This window comes from Bufo gargarizans, chromosome 7, assembly GCF_014858855.1.
Source record: "Bufo gargarizans isolate SCDJY-AF-19 chromosome 7, ASM1485885v1, whole genome shotgun sequence".
In the NCBI taxonomy this organism is placed as follows: Eukaryota; Metazoa; Chordata; class Amphibia; order Anura; family Bufonidae; genus Bufo; species Bufo gargarizans.
This window is the reverse complement of record NC_058086.1, coordinates 116090166-116107027: the sequence shown is the minus strand read 5'-3', so window position 1 is coordinate 116107027 and position 16862 is coordinate 116090166. Positions and strand designations below refer to the sequence as shown.

At 44.7% G+C, this 16862-nt stretch overlaps 1 protein-coding gene across 4 annotated transcripts in view; it reads right to left on the bottom strand.

Annotated features, from left to right (window-relative positions):
• C7H1orf21 (chromosome 7 C1orf21 homolog) overlaps positions 1-9012 on the bottom strand; it is a 194517-nt gene extending 185505 nt beyond the window's left edge. For 3 of the 4 annotated variants that reach the window (XM_044301993.1, XM_044301992.1, XM_044301991.1), the window contains exon 1: positions 8256-8485. The gene's annotated coding sequence lies outside the window, so the exon portion shown is untranslated. Of the gene's footprint in view, positions 1-8255; positions 8486-8900 lie in introns of those variants that run through there. The other variant, XM_044301994.1, reaches the window with a different exon arrangement.
• Positions 9013-16862: the final 7850 nt, after the last annotated feature.

The window sequence follows — 16862 nt, the reverse complement described above, 5'->3', positions numbered from 1 at the left end:
CAACCAGACAGACAGGCATAGGCCCAAAGGCAGCCCTCCAGACTGGCACAGGTTCAAAGGCAGCCAGCTAGACAGGCACAGGCTCAAAGGCAGCCAGCTAGACAGGCACAGGCTCAAAGGCAGCCAGCTAGACAGGCACAGGCTCAAAGGCAGCCAGCTAGACAGGCACAGGCTCAAAGGCAGCCAGCTAGACAGGCACAGGCTCAAAGGCAGCCAGCTAGACAGGCACAGGCTCAAAGGCAGCCAGCTAGACAGGCACAGGCTCAAAGGCAGCCAGCTAGACAGGCACAGGCTCAAAGGCAGCCAGCTAGACAGGCACAGGCTCAAAGGCAGCCAGCTAGACAGGCACAGGCTCAAAGGCAGCCAGCTAGACAGGTACAGGCTCAAAGGCAGCCAGTTAGACAGGCAGTCTTACAGGCATTCAGTCGACCAGTCAGAGGCTGTAGGTGCAAGCCAAACAAGTATAGACGCAACAGGCATTCATCCCACTCAGCCCCCCGGCAAAAAGATGCTACAGGCCTTCAGTGGACCTACAGAAAAAAATGCAAGACATTCCACCAAGCAGGCATATATGGAAAGACCTTTAGCCATACAGGCATCAGTAATCAGAAAAACCAACATAACAGAGACGTTCAGGCAAGAAAGCCTGAAGACAGTCATTCAGTCCTCCCGAAGCCAAGTGGCAGACAACCAGGCCCCAAAGCCACGAGACAGACAACCAGGCCCCAAAGCCACGAGACAGACAACCAGGCCCCAAAGCCACGAGACAGACAACCAGGCCCCAAAGCCACGAGACAGACAACCAGGCCCCAAAGCCACGAGACAGACAACCAGGCCCCAAAGCCACGAGACAGACAACCAGGCCCCAAAGCCACGAGACAGACAACCAGGCCCCAAAGCCACGAGACAGACAACCAGGCCCCAAAGCCACGAGACAGACAACCAGGCCCCAAAGCCACGAGGCAGACAACCAGGCCCCAAAGCCACGAGGCAGACAACCAGGCCCCAAAGCCACGAGGCAGACAACCAGGCCCCAAAGCCACGAGGCAGACAACCAGGCCCCAAAGCCACGAGGCAGACAACCAGGCCCCAAAGCCACGAGGCAGACAACCAGGCCCCAAAGCCACGAGGCAGACAACCAGGCCCCAAAGCCACGAGGCAGACAACCAGGCCCCAAAGCCACGAGGCAGACAACCAGGCCCCAAAGCCACGAGGCAGACAACCAGGCCCCAAAGCCACGAGGCAGACAACCAGGCCCCAAAGCCACGAGGCAGACAACCAGGCCCCAAAGCCACGAGGCAGACAACCAGGCCCCAAAGCCACGAGGCAGACAACCAGGCCCCAAAGCCACGAGGCAGACAACCAGGCCCCAAAGCCACGAGGCAGACAACCAGGCCCCAAAGCCACGAGGCAGACAACCAGGCCCCAAAGCCACGAGGCAGACAACCAGGCCCCAAAGCCACGAGGCAGACAACCAGGCCCCAAAGCCACGAGGCAGACAACCAGGCCCCAAAGCCACGAGGCAGACAACCAGGCCCCAAAGCCACGAGGCAGACAATCAGGCCCCAAAGCCACGAGGCAGACAATCAGGCCCCAAAGCCACGAGGCAGACAATCAGGCCCCAAAGCCATGAGGCAGGCAGACAGGCCCTAAAGCCATGAGGCAGACAACCAGGCCCTAAAGCCATGAGGCAGACAACCAGGCCCTAAAGCTATGAGGCAGATAACCAGGCCCTAAAGCCATGAGGAAGACAACCCAAATATTTGCTGTGTAACTTAAGTAGAGTCATTATAAGGAGTACCTTCTTTCACAGCCATGAGAGCTGCATGATCTAGACTCCTTCTTCCTCGTCTGAGCCGCATGCCAGAGAATGCACAGGAATACACGTTCCCATGAGGCAGACCCTCCATGAATCCGTGCTGCATGCAGTGGAATGCAATACCCATCTGTGATGCTTCCTCTTACCCATGGATCTGGGCTTCAAATGTCAAGTGGACTTACTCCACTGAGGGGCACACACACCTGCTGCAAGAATTGGACAGAGAGCCCGGCCCCCCCAGTTCCTAGTCCTGTCAACCCAAAACTATGGCGCAATAGACCCTGGCAGGTATTACCACATAGCCCTCCAGAACATTTCTGGGATCTCCTAGGCTAGCTGTACCTGAAAGGAAAACTGCAGGTCTCCCGCTCCATGGACAGGAAACTGAGGTTGGAGAGAGGCTCCACCTTTTTATTCTGCAGGTTTCCTGTCCCTGGGGGTGGATCCTCTCTCTTTGTGCTGCTGTAGTTGGGGGGGAGGGAAAATACAGTATATACATAGAAACATAGAATGTGTCGGCAGATAAGAACCATTTGGATCATCTAGTCTGCCCAATATACTGAATACTATGAATAGCCCCTGGCCCTATCTTATATGAAGGATGGCCTTATGCCTATCCCATTCATGCTTAAACTCCTTCACTGTATTTGCAGCTACCACTTCTGCAGGAAGGCTATTCCGTGCATCCACTACTCTCTCAGTAAAGTAATACTTCCTGATATTACTTTTAAACCTTTGCCCCTCTAATTTAAAACTATGTCCTCTTGTAGCAGTTTTTCTTCTTTTTAATATTCCCTCCTCTTTTACCATGTTGATTCCCTTTATGTACTTAAAAGTTTCGATCATATCCCCTCTGTCTTGTCTTTCTTCCAAGCTATACATGTTAAGGTCCTTTAATCTTTCCTGGTAAGTTTTATCCTGCGATCCATGTACTAGTTTAGTAGCTCTTCTCTGTACTCTCGCCAAAGTATCAATATCCTTCTGGAGATATGGTCTCCAGTACTGAGCACAATACTCCAAATGAGGTCTCACTAGTGCTCTGTAGAGCGGCATTAGCACCTCCCTCTTTCTACTGATAATTCCTCTCCCTATACACCCAAGCATTCTGCTAGCATTTCCTGCTGCTCAATGACATTGTCTGCCTACCTTTAAGTCTTCTGAAATAATGACCCCTAAATCCCTTTCCTCAGCTACTGAGGTTAGGACTGTATCACTTATTTTATATTCTGCTTTTTTACGCCCCAGGTGCATTATCTTGCACTTATCAACATTCTCTAGTTTTCCTAAATCCTTTTCCATTTGGTGTATCCTCCAGGAACATCAACCCTGTTACAAATCTTTTTGTCATCAGCAAAAAGACACACCTTACCATCGAGGCCTTCTGCAATTTCGCTGATAAAGATATTAAACAATATGGGTCCCAGAACAGATCCCTGAGGTACCCCACTGGTAACAAGACCATGGTCTGAATATACTCCATTGACTACAACCCTCTGTTGTCTGTCCATTCAACAATATGGGAGACCAAACACAAAGACTGCAATTTATTGATGAGCCTTTTATGTGGGACAGTATCAAAAGCCTTACTAAAGTCCAGATAAGCGATGTTTACTGCACCTCCGCCATCTATTATTTTAGTCACCCAATCAAAAAAAAAATCAATAAAATTAGTTTGACATGATCTCCCTGAAGTAAACCCATGCTGTTTTTCATCTTTCAATCCATGGGATTTTAGATGTTCCACAATCCTCTCCTTAAGTATGGTTTCCATTAATTTCCCCACTATTGATGTCAGGCTTACTGGCCTATAGTTGCCCGATTCCTCCCTACTACCTTTCTTGTGAATGGGCACAACATTTGCCAATTTCCAATCTTCTGGGACGACTCCTGTTTCCAGCAATTGGTTAACTAAATCTGTTAATGGTTTTGCTAGTTCGCCGCTGAGCTCTTTTAATAGCTTTGGGTGTATCCCATCAGGCCCCTGTGACTTATTTGTATTAATTTTAGACAGCTGACTTAGAACCTCTTCCTCATGCATCAAAAGATTAATTAGTCATCTTTCCTAACATAGGTCCTTTTCCTTCATTTTCCTTTGTAAAAACTGAACAGAAGTATTCGTTGAGGCAGTCAGCTAGTTCTTTATCTTCTTCCATATATCTTCCTTCTTTTGTTTTTAATTTGGTAATTCCTTATTTTAGTTTCCTTTTTTCATTTATGTATCTAAAGAATGTCTTATCGCCTTGTTTCACTGACTGAGCTAATTTCTCTTCTGCCTGTGCTTTAAAAGGTCTTATAACTTGTTTGGCCTCTCTCTGCCTAATCTTATAGATTTGTCTGTCATCCTCGTTTTTTTTTATATATAATTACTAAATGCTATCTTTTTGTTTTTAATGATTTTGGCCACTTCTGCTGAGTACCACAGTGGTCTCTTCCTTTTTTTTTGCTTTTACTGACAAGCCTAATGCAATTTTCTGTTGCCTTCAATAGTGCCACTTTTAAGTAGTCCCATTTCTCCTGGACTCCATTGAAACTGTTCCAATCTGATAGGGACTCGTATACCACTAATCTAATTTTAGAAAAGTCTGTTTTTTGTCAATTCTAAAACTTTTGTTTTTGTGTGGTGTGAATCAGTCACTGTACTTATAGTAAACCACACTGACTGGTGATCACTAGATCCCAAGCTTTCCCCTACAGTAATATCAGATACCAAATTCCCATTTGTGATTACTAAATCTAAAATGGCCTCCTTCCTGGTTGGCTCCTCAACTACTTGCTGTAGAGATAATCCCAGTAGGGAATTTAGAATATCTGTACTCCTGGCAGAACTAGCTATTTTGGTTTTCCAGTTTACATCAAGAAGATTAAAGTCTCCCATAATGATAACTTCACCCTTCAATGTCATTTTAGCTATTTCCTCAACTAGTAGATCATCTAATTCTTTGACTTGGCTAGGTGGTCTATATATCACACCTACACGAGTCACCTTATGATTATCAAGCTGCAAGGTAACCTAAACTGACTCTAAATTGGTCTCGCTAACTTGTATCAAATTAGATTTCATGCTATCTTTCACATACAGGGCCACCCCTCCCCCTTCTTGCCTTCTCTGTATTTCCTGTATAGAGAGAACTGTGATATTGTTATATCCCAGTCATTACTCCCATTGAACCATTGAATATATATTTATTTTTATCTTCTCAATTTTCAGGGCAATTGAAGCATATTTGATTGAGTAGAATCGAAATTGGACCCAAATAGAATTTTTTAAAATAAGATCTTACAATGGCTGGGACCAGAAGCTGTGGAGAATTTTATGAAGCATACCTGTTCAGTTACAGAAATGCTATGGATTTTTTATTCAGATTCATTTGTGTTGGACTCCCACTGTTCAGGTACTGATAAGCATAGTCTCAGAAACCCCTTTAACCAAAAGGAGGAAGTAGGAAAGTCTGCCCCCCTCGCTGAGACACTGGCTCACATTTAGTTACTGTCTAACAGATAGTGTAAAATTAGACCAGGCAGTCAGATTACCACAGTGATATCTTACGCCAGAATTGTGGCACAAGGATTTTAGTAAATGTGGGCCACTAACCCTACCAGTCAAAAGATACTGTATAATGAAAATCAATACAAAACATTATTAAAATAGAACATAATATGATAGTGTCAGAAGCAACAGAATAGTTCACAAACATGTCCTAAAAACCAACCACGACCCTATCATAAGATGCTATCCCCCAGTTTTCCCTATTTAACTATATTTGTGCTATGATCGCATTTCTGTTTAAAACTATCATTTGTAAAATGGGCCAGTATGACAGAATGTCAATGTCCATCTTAGGCTAGGGCTACATGGCGATATTTGCTGTGACACCCGTTGAATGACCAATGGCATTGCAGAGCAACTTATAAATTGTTGTGATCCCAGAATCTAAAAAAATCCAGCAGTGTTGGATTTTTATTCTTTACTTTTGCAAATCTGGGGTCACCGCCATGGCGTTGTGCTGCAACCCCACTCAGTTGAACGGCTGCACTGCTACAAAGCCAGTTGTGGTCGTGTGATGGGTGTTGTGACCAAGATCATCATGTAGCCCCAGCCTTAGGGTATTGTGCAGCAAGGCCGCAGGGGAAGTGCTGCGAGGAGGATGAGAGCGGTAATGGATATGCTGGTGGTAGCATGCAGTAACTGGAGGACGCACCCTATCTTCCCTCAGGACAGCTCCTGGAGTTGTGGCTTTTTTATATGAAGTGCCCTTGATGTTGTTAGGTGTTGATCTTGGGTATAAGGCAGGAGGACAGATGAAGTGGCTCGAAGATGATGGAGTCAATAATTGAGCTGGCTGGTTGCAACAGATAGTATTTATTGAGTTGATAGTGGTAGCAGTACATATAGCAGCAAAAGGCACTCTTCCAAAGTATATTAAAGTGTGATTTTTCTCTCAGTGTAGAGGCAAAAACAACGATGGCAGTTGTAGTACTCACTGAGTCTGATTCCAAAAGGTTTGCTATCTTCCCAAGATAACCACAGGTGTACTATATTATCCCTATGAACTCCTTGTGCAGTTCCCAGCCTGAGGGGTGCAGAGACTTTACATACAGATAGCTAGCCTGTCTTAAAATGTCATAGGAGACAGAGCCAATAAACATTTTCACAGCATTAAAGCCTTTCTGCCATAATTGAGCAAATACCTTGCTGGTGAGTTCAGTAAAGGTTATTTTTTTACTGCAGAAATTCATTTTTGAAGTTATTAACCGAAGTCTCACAAGACTTCGCAAAGTAATAACTTCAGCTCATCGGAGCCAATACATTCTAATACTGTATGGAGCTCCCACTCCGTACAGTATTCTAACAAAGTTTTATGAGAATCAACTTAGGATGTTTCATCCGAAGTCAATTTGCTCATCCCTAAACCTAGACATTCTGCCAAAGTTAACCCTATGTTGGCCATACATTGATATGAATGTACAAAGTGTATAAAAGACAAGAATTCTAACAATAAATCAGAACATGTAACTCGGCAAACATTAGAGTTACACTAATTAAACCTTTGCAGTGCCCCATTGGGGTACTGCAGCTGCCAAATGTCACATTTTTTAAAGTAGCTTTTAAAGCTATTTAGTAGTTTTTTAAAGTCTTTAAAGACTAGAGGTGGATTCAAAAGATAAGGAGAGATAGTATCTAGCCTTAATAGTTTCCCTTATAATGCATATCTGAGTTTGGCTTCAAACACTGCATCAAAAAATAAATAAAACTGAACTGGTTTTCATACAGAAAACGCCATAAAACAAAATCTGCCTGTGAATGCATAGGTGACCTACACAGTATTCATCACACATTGCTGTCTTTAGTGATCTTGCCTACAGGTACCATGTTGTGCTTAGAGGGTCACCCATGTCATGATAGCCTATTAATTATATAATTTTAATTACATCAGATAGGTTTTCATTCTAAGTGGACCATCATCCATACTTCCCCAGCTTTGCCCTTGCACCAAAGGGTAATGATTAATATACTATATTAGATAATACAAACATCTAATGTATGCATTTCTTGTAAAAGACCATTGTAGTAAATCCTAAAATATGAAGACTGACATAGGTGCAGTGGTCACGTAGTGGGTGTATACTGTATTAACAGCCGTCCGACATTGGTGTTCATAATCAGCCCTCACGTAATGTAACAGATGAAGAGTTCATTAGTGTTCACCTTCTGCCCTATTGTACTGTGGTCAGCGATAGACAATTCATCTTGGAAATGCCAGGGTGTTTACAACTAGAAGACAAGTCCCTTGCTATAGGGATAAGATCCATGGACTGGTCTGCACTCACTGAGCAGCTTCATGTTGTATGACAAGTTACAGTACGATAGAATTGTCATGCACATGAAAACACTTTATTACTCTACAGGAAATTCCCATTATTCCTAAACATTGAAGCAGAAGTCATGCCCCAAAAACAGGAAGAGGAGAGTCTACGTTTTATCATGTAAAAAGGAAAGGGGAAGTTATACTCCTGGCAATAAGGCGGTTAACTCATTAGATTGCTGACAACCTACCTGGCTACAACCTGAAATGATACGACCAATTCACTAGCACAAAGTTCAGCTATCAGGACAAGTCAGTAAAAATGCAAGTCAATATAACCAGTACAAGGATACATTTATCCATAGCAAAATACAGAAGCGAGATATTTACTCGCAGAAGAGTTGCGTTACATAGAATGTAGAGAGATAAATATGGATGCTTATATACAAGCGGTCAGCTATAAATAGAGCAAAGCAGGGATATGCAAGAAACCCAATCTTCCCTATCTGACAGCAGACTGCAGGCCTTCAGTCCTTGTAACCTACATAGACATAAACAGCTCCCAATTGAAATCACAGCAGGAATTATTTTTGCCTCCCCATGGACAGTGATTTGAGCTCTGCCTCCCCTACCTTTCAGCGATGATGATGGTGCTGGTGCTGATACTGCTGCTGCTGCTGCGTTAAACGATTTAGCGCTCTTTTGACTCCAGAGCGCAAAAAAAGGGAAGCAATGACGTTGGGAAAAAAAGACTTTTAGGCTGAACACAGCTAAACAGACGTGTAAAAGCTCAGTTTTGCCGTCGCTCAGCAGGAAAAGAGAAGCGAGAGAGAGAAAAAAAAAAGAACAGGAGAGAGGAAAAAAGGGAGGGGATGGGAGGGGTGAGAGACAGCTACTCATTTAGACAGCCGGTCTAGCAGGCCTTCATAATGCTCAGGCACAAAACACAGCTGTGGCTTAAGGCAGAAATGCTCCTTATTCTTGCCTGCTGGCAATAGCATTGTTGTAGAATTGCTGCCATTCAGCATCTGTGCATGATAATGACGACACAGATTTACACAACCTGGACAATAATGCGTTACTTAGAAATGCAGCAGTGAAAAGCTCCTGGTAATGAAAGGGTTAACGTCAAAGGCACTGTGCATGCTAAAGATCACTGAGCCTTGGCACGTCTGCTTTATCAGACTGATAGAATGCGTTTACTAACACAGGTCGTGATTGACATCATGTTGAATGAACAAGACAATGGGGTCAATTATTAAAGAGCGGCGTTTTACCTCAGTCTCTACACACGGACGATACAGATGGTTGTGCAGTTCAATCAGTTTTTTTCTGCGATTGCGTTCAGTGGGGGTCATTTATCATGCTCGTCTGTTTTGCAGACTGCTATAAGGCGTAGTAGATTAGCCTGTCACTATTTTACATAGTATTAATAATGAGTCACATAGCACGTGATGAATTAGGTGATGCGTCTTTGTATTCGTCAGGGCTCAGGTGGATCGCGTACAATTACACTACTGGTTGGGTGGCGTACGAATTAGGTGCAAAAGTGTTGTGAAAAGTCACATATTAAATAAAATCTTGCAGCCACATATACATTTTAGGTTTTTGAAAAGGAGCACGTCTACCAGAAGAGGTTACTATTTTTAATACAATTGCACAACACATTGCAGACAAACTGAACTACGCCACTCCTGATGTGGAGTAAAAATAAGACTGGTTTTTCACCAAATTCAGACTTAAAAATGGCACACCAACATAAATAGGCAGAAAAAAAAACACTGCAAACTAGCCACGCCCACAAAATGTGCCCACACCATGGCATTGTCTAGTGAGTCTACAAAGACTCCAAAGCAGGTGCAACATGATTAGTAAATGTGGCAAAAACAATGGGGGAGATTTATCAAAACTGGCGCAAAGGAAAATTAGCTTATTTGCCCCTAGCAACCAATCAGACTCCACCTTTCATTATCCAATGTAGCCCTGAAAAGTGCAAGGTGGAATCTGATTGGTTGCTATGGACAACTAAGCCAGTTTTCCTTTGCAACAGTTTTGATAAATCTCCCCCAATGGGCCTCATTTATCAAAAACTGTCTAACAGGAAAACTGTATTAGTTGCCCATAGCAACCAATCCGAGCTCAAGTTTTATTTTTTCAGAACACTTTAAAAGAGTTGTCCGATTTTTTTTAAATCTTGATGACCTATCCGCACTTCATACGTTTCAAAGGCTTTTATCGACAATTACATGACATTTATGCAAAGAGTCTGTATTTGCAGTGTTGGCCCTTCTTTTTCAGGACCTCTGCAATTCGACTGGGCATGCTCTCAATCTACTTCTGGGCCAATTCCTGACTGATAGCAACCCATTCTTTCATAATCACTTCTTGGAGTTTGTCAGAATTAGTGGGTTTTTGTTTGTCCACCCGCCTCTTGAGGATTGACCACAAGTTCTCAATGGGATTAAGATCTGGGGAGTTTCCAGGCCATGGACCCAAAATGTCAACGTTTTGGTCCCCGAGCCACTAAGGGCTCTTTGACACTTGCGTTGTCCGGATCCGTCGTTTACTCCATTTGCCGGAATTACACGCCGGATCCGGAAAAACGCAAGTAAACTGAAAGCATTTGAAGACGAATCAGTCTTCAAAATGCGTTCAGTGTTACTATGGCACCCAGCACGCTATTAAAGTCCTGGTTGCCATAGTAGTAGTGGGGAGCGAGGGAGAAGTATACTTACCGCCCGTGCGGCTCCCGGGGCGCTCCAGAATGATGTCAGAGCGCCCCATGCGCATAGATGACGTGATTCATGCGATCACGTCATCCATACGTGTGGGGCGCCCTGACGTCACTCTGAAGTACACCCGGGAGCCGCACGGACGGTAAGTATACTGCTCCCCCACTCCCCACTACACTTTACCATGGCAAACAGGACTTTAGCGTCCTGGCAGCCATGGTAACCATTCAGAAAAAGCTAAACGTCGGATCCGGTAATGCGCCGAAACGACGTTTAGCTTAAGGCCGGATGCGGATCCGGCCTTGTGGCAAGTGTTCAGAGTTTTTGGCCGGAGCAAAATGCGCACTGAAGACACCCTGATGCATCCTGAACGGATTTCTCTCCATTCAGAATGCATGGGGATAATCCTGATCTTTCCGTCATAGAGCCCTGACGACGGAACTCTATGCCGGAAAAGAACAACGCAAGTGTGAAAGAGCCCTTAGTTATCGCTTTTGCCTTATGGCACGGTGCTCCATCGTGCTGGAAAATGCATTGTTCTTCACCAAACTGTTGTTGGATTGTTGGAAGAAGTTGCTGTTGGAGGGTGTTTTGGTACCATTCTTTATTCATGGCTGTGTTTTGGGGCAAAATTGTAAGTGAGCCCACTCCCTTGGATGAGAAGCAACCCCACACATGAATGGGCTCAGGATGCTTTACTGTTGGCATGACACAGGACTGATAGTAGCGCTCACCTTTTCTTCTCTGGACAAGCCTTTTTCCTGATGCCCCAAACAATCGGAAAGAGGCTTCATCAGAGAATATGACTTTGCCCCAGTCCTCAGCAGTCCATTCACCATATTTTCTGCAGAAGATCAATCTGTCCCTGATGGGTTTTTTTGAGAAAAGTGGCTTCTTTGCTGCCCTTCTTGACACCAGACCATCTTCCAAAAGTCTTCGCCTCACTGTGCGTGCAGATGCGCTCACACCTGCCTGCTGCCATTCCTGAGCAAGCTCTGCACTGGTGGCACTCCGATCCCGCAGCTGAATCCTCTTTAGGAGACGATCCTGGCGCTTGCTGGACTTTCTTGGACGCCCTGAAGCCTTCTTAACAAAAATTGAACCTCTTTCCTTGAAGTTCTTGATGATCCTATAAATTGTTGATTGAGGTGCAATCTTAGTAGCCACAATATCCTTGCCTGTGAAGCCATTTTTATGCAACGCAATGATGGCTGCACGCGTTTCTTTGCAGGTCACCATGGTTAACAATGGAAGAACAATGATTTCAAGCATCACCCTCCTTTTAACAGGTCAAGTCTGCCATTTTAACCCAATCAGCCTGACATAATGATCTCCAGCCTTGTGCTCGTCAACATTCTCACCTGAGTTAACAAGACGATTACTGAAATGATCTCAGCAGGTTTTTTTGGGATTAAGTTAATGGCAAAGAAGGACTATGCAATTCATCTGATCACTCTTCATAACATTCTGGAGTATATGCAAATTGCTATTATAAAAATTTAAGCAGCAACTTTTTCAATTTCCAATATTTATGTAATTCTCAAAACTTTTGTCTACGACTGTACAAGCGCTGCCTTCTTTGCACTTTTTACCTGTTTGCCTTCGCAACTACATCAGTGAGCAGGTGTAATTACATTGCATGCCCTCCTATTCAAGTGAATACTACAGAACCATCCTATTTTTTTTTTTTGTATAATCTTTATTGATCAAGTAATGTAATACAATTCGTACATGTACGAATGAGGCCACAATACGGCTCAAATATAGGCAGCAAAACAATTGACATAACACATTTTAACCTTTGTGTGTCAACCCTGTATGGACGGTGTGTTCGGGTCCAGCCAATGTAGCGGAACTAAGAGCTTTGCTGCTGTAATTAGAAAAGCCAGGAGAGAGGCTCTAGACAGTTTGCTCATCTTGTCCACCATGTTTATGAGGACTGTTTGTGGAGTAAGTGTAATTGTGGAAGAGCAGATAGTATTAATGTTTGCTTCTACTGTTTTCCAATATGTCTGGATGGCTGGACACATCCACCATATATGGTAGAGGGACCCCGGGGTTTCTCTACATCTCCAGCAGCCCCTTCCAGAGGAAAGAAAACATTTTAGCCACTATGTCTGGGGATCTGTATCATCTAGTAAGTAGTTTAAACAAATTCTCTTGTGTCTGAATACATCTAGAGAACCCATGAGATCTAAGTAAGATCTTCCTGGTTTCCTGGACTGTGAAGGAGGTATTTAGGTCCCTCTCCCATGAGAGCATGTAGCGTGGTTTAGTTGGAGCTCTTGTATTCACAACGTTGGTATAGGAAGGAGAGAAGATGTTCTGGGGTCTAGAATAGGGATAATAAAGTCTCAAACTAATCTAGCACCCTAGGGGTGTATTTGGACGTGAAGAGCCGACATAGCTTAGAAAAATGTGCATAATGTCAGTATGTCCAGACAGTCCGGCCATCCAGAACAAAACTGCAACTTCATAGAGTCAAAGGAAGGGATTGTATTGCCTGCCAGTTAGTCCCCAACCGAGACATTGTGTAGTTGCAATCATAAAAGATGAAATAACCGCAGCACTCCAACGATTCAATATCTTCAAGGATTTATTTTTACTGAATTCAGCAATGTTTCGACCACACTGGTCTTTATCAAGATCACATAATAATATACCTTAGTGAATATATATATATATATATATATATATATATATACACATACTTCGTATCTAATTGGGTGCAACAACCACCACTTTGCATATCCCCTCCCTTCAATTAACCTCATATCACCTGTTCCACATACAGTACATAATATCTTTAGTACAACCCCATCTTACCTATGCCCCATGCTGTAGGAACGACTGATATGTTTCAGCCACATGTGAATGGCGGAGGCATCTAGCGTGCTTCCCCCTCCTCGGCGCATGTACTCCTACGTCACTCGAGCTCGTCCTGCTCCTGGTGGTCGCCCGAGAACTTACATGATGTCTGAGAGAGATAACTCCCGGTCACCTGATTCCTTCACTTGGTCACATGACTCTCACCCTGCGCGTCCAGACTACCAGTATATTCAGACAGACCACATGACCCTCCATTGCTAGGATACATTATACACAATGTGAGCGCTCCAAGTCCAAAACCCGAGAGGCGAGATGACGCGCCAAGCTGGCCCACACATGCACAGTGCGGGCTGGGAAAAGTTGCAGCAGAAGTTCATCACCAGCCTGCCAGCCAATGATCAGCGCTGGCAGGTTGGTGACTTTTAAAAAATTGAATCAAAAGCCATTTAACACACTATATTTATAATTATAATGTGTTAAATGGCTTCTGTGCTGTCTGTTGGGTCCTTTTCGTCGGTTGGTCCCAGCAGAGAGCACAGATCACTGTAAGTACACAAAACACAACACATTTAGCCCTAGATCACCCCCCCCCATCACCCCAATTAACCCTTTAATCACCCCTGTCAATCACTAGTGAAAGGGAAAAAGTGATCAGTGTAGGTTTTAGGTTAGTTTAGACCCTTTTGGTAGGTAGTTAGCGTCGGACTGCACCGCAGTCACTGATTCGCTGATTAGCGTATCGCTAATCAGCACATCAGCATTGGTACTTTTATAGTATCTGTAAGTGATCAGAACTGATCACAGTCAGATCTATAATAGTATTAGTGTCACCTTAGCTCGCCCTCCACCCAAAACGCAGTGTTTGCCCGATCAGGCCTGATCGGTCGCCCACACGTGCGTTCACCCACGCCCTCCCCGCCGCAGTGACAACATTTTTTTTTTTTACACTGCGCAATCACTACACAAGCGCTGTGGCGATAAAAAAAATCAGTTTTGATATTTTTTATCAATCGCAGCAGCTTCCTGTACTTCGCTAGCCTCCCATTTGTAAGACAGGCTTGCTTTTTTTCTTGGGTAGTCTCAGGGAATACCCTCTAAATTTAGTTGACCAAATGGCAAGTAAAGGGTATTCTTCTGAAGAGGCCTACAGGCTTCTGACCCAGTCGGATGAGGAATGGGAACCCTCATCTGACGAATCCAGCGGGTCAGAATACGAACCTGTAGAAAGCAGTGGCAGTCTGACCCAAAGTTCGGACGAGGAGGTTGAGGTCCCTGATACCACGAGGCGTACCCGGCCCTGTGTTTCTAGACCACAGGTTGCGCAGCATCCTCTTCAAGGGCAGCAGAGTGGGGCTGGCGCTGTCGGATTACATGGTGAGGCATACACCAGCAGCGCAGCCCATCCTGGACCTAGTACCAGCACTGCCGTACAACATGGTGAAGTGGCGAGCACCAGAAGGGCAGTTGAAGCTGGTACGGTGGCACGTGCAGTAGTTCCCCCGTCGCAGCCACCGCACAGACAGGCCCGTAGAGCCCCTAGACTCCTTGAGGTGCTGGCAAACCCTGATTGGCAGCCCCCATCTTCAGCCGCACCAGTAGTTCTCCCTTTCACTGCCCAGTCTGGAGTTCGGGTTGAGACATCTCAGATCGGATTGGCACTGGGGTTTTTTGAGCTGTTCTTTACTGCGGAGCTCTTTGACTTAGTCGTGGCAGAAACAAACTGGTATGCCACTCAATTTATAGCCGCCAACACGGGAAGCTTTTATGCCCAGTCTTTCCGGTGGAAACCCGTCCAAGTTTCCAAATCTAAAACTTTTATGGACCTTCTCCTCAACATGGGCCTGACAAAAAAGCATGAATTGCGGTCATATTGGTCCACGAACCCAATTCATCACATGCCCATGTTCTCTGCTGCCATGTCCAGGACACGATTTGAGACCATCCTGCGTTCCCTGCACTTTAGTGACAACAGCACCTCTCGTCCCAGAGGCCACCCAGCTTTTGACCGGCTCCACAAAATTCGGCCCCTCATAGACCACTTTAACACCAAATTTGCAGATTTGCATACCCCTGAGCAAAACATCTGCATAGACAAGTCCCTAATACATTTTACCGGGCGCCTTGGCTTCAAACAATACATCCCAAGCAAGCGCGCCCGGTATGGGGTCAAATTGTATAAGCTCTGTGAAAGGGCCACAGGCTATACGCACAAATTTCGTGTCTATGAGGGTTAAGATCAGACCCTGGAGCCGGTCGGTTGCCCTGACTACCCGGGGAGCAGTGGGAAGACAGTCTGGGACTTGGTGTCACCCTTATTTGGCAAGGGGTACCATCTTTATGTGGACAATTTCTACACAAGTGTGGCCCTCTTCAGGCATTTGTTTCTAGAACAGATTGGCTGCTGTGGCACCGCGCGACCTAGTCGCCGGGGCTTCCCCCAACGGCTCTTTACCACCCGTCTTGCAAGGGGGGAGAGGGCTGCCTTGTGTAACGAAGAACTGCTTGCGGTGAAATGGAGAGACAAGCATGACGTTTACATGCTCTCCTCCATTCGCGCAGACATGACAATACAAATTGAACGAGCAACTGGAGTCATTGAAAAACCCCTCTTTGTCCACGACTATAATTTGCTCATGGGAGGGGTGGACTTCAATGACCAGATGTTGGCTCCTTATTTGCTCTCCCACAGGACCAGACGCTGGTATAAGAAGGTGTCTGTATACCTAATTCAATTGGCGATGTACAATAGTTTTGTTCTCTACAATAAGGCTGGGAGAACACGATCCTTCCTCAAATTTCAGGAAGAGATCATCAAGAACCTCCTGTATCCAGGAGGTTCCGTGGCCCCATCCACCAGTGTAGTGAGCCGTCTACACGAGCGACATTTCCCCAATGTCGTTGCTGGTACCTCAACCCAAGCATCACCCCGAAAAAGATGTTGTGTCTGTAGCAGGAGTGGAATAAGGCGTGACACCCTCTATTTCTGTCCTGAGGGAAGGAGAGGTTTGTCCTATAAAGGTAAAAATAAAAAAAATCACAGGTAAGCAAAAAAGTTATTGTTCCAAAAGTTCAATAAAGTTTATAAAAGTTAATGTTCTGTTTTAAATGTTATATAAAGTTAATGTTAATAAATTTATTGCGTTAGTTTATTTTTTCGTTTTTTTACCTTCTCTGTGGACCAACCGATCGACGAGCTGCAGCACTGATGTGCATTCTGACAGAAGCATTGCGCTGCTGTCAGATTACACAAAAGCCGGTGTATGCAGCACTGCAAGACGACATTTCTCCTCTGCAGTAAAAAAGATACGTTTGCCGAGGCTTATGAGCTGAGGGGCGGTGTTCATATGCTTTGGCAAACACTTTGTATATAAAAAAATAAATAAAAAATTCCGGCAATGATTTATTCATCCACATCGATTGATGTGAATGGAGAAATCGGGTTTGCCAGGGCATACGGGCTGAGTGGGTTTGGATGTTGGGCGGAGCTCCTATGTCCTGGCAGACGCCTTTCCCCTCCTTATTTTTTTTTTGCACATTTTTTGGCAGAGATTTTTTCATCCACATTGATCGATGCGAATGAAGAAATCTGTGCCGTTCATTTTTTCTTTCAGCCCAGAGGCTGAATGAAAAAAATAAATCTCATTACCCATATGCTCAATATAAGGAGAATAGCAGAAA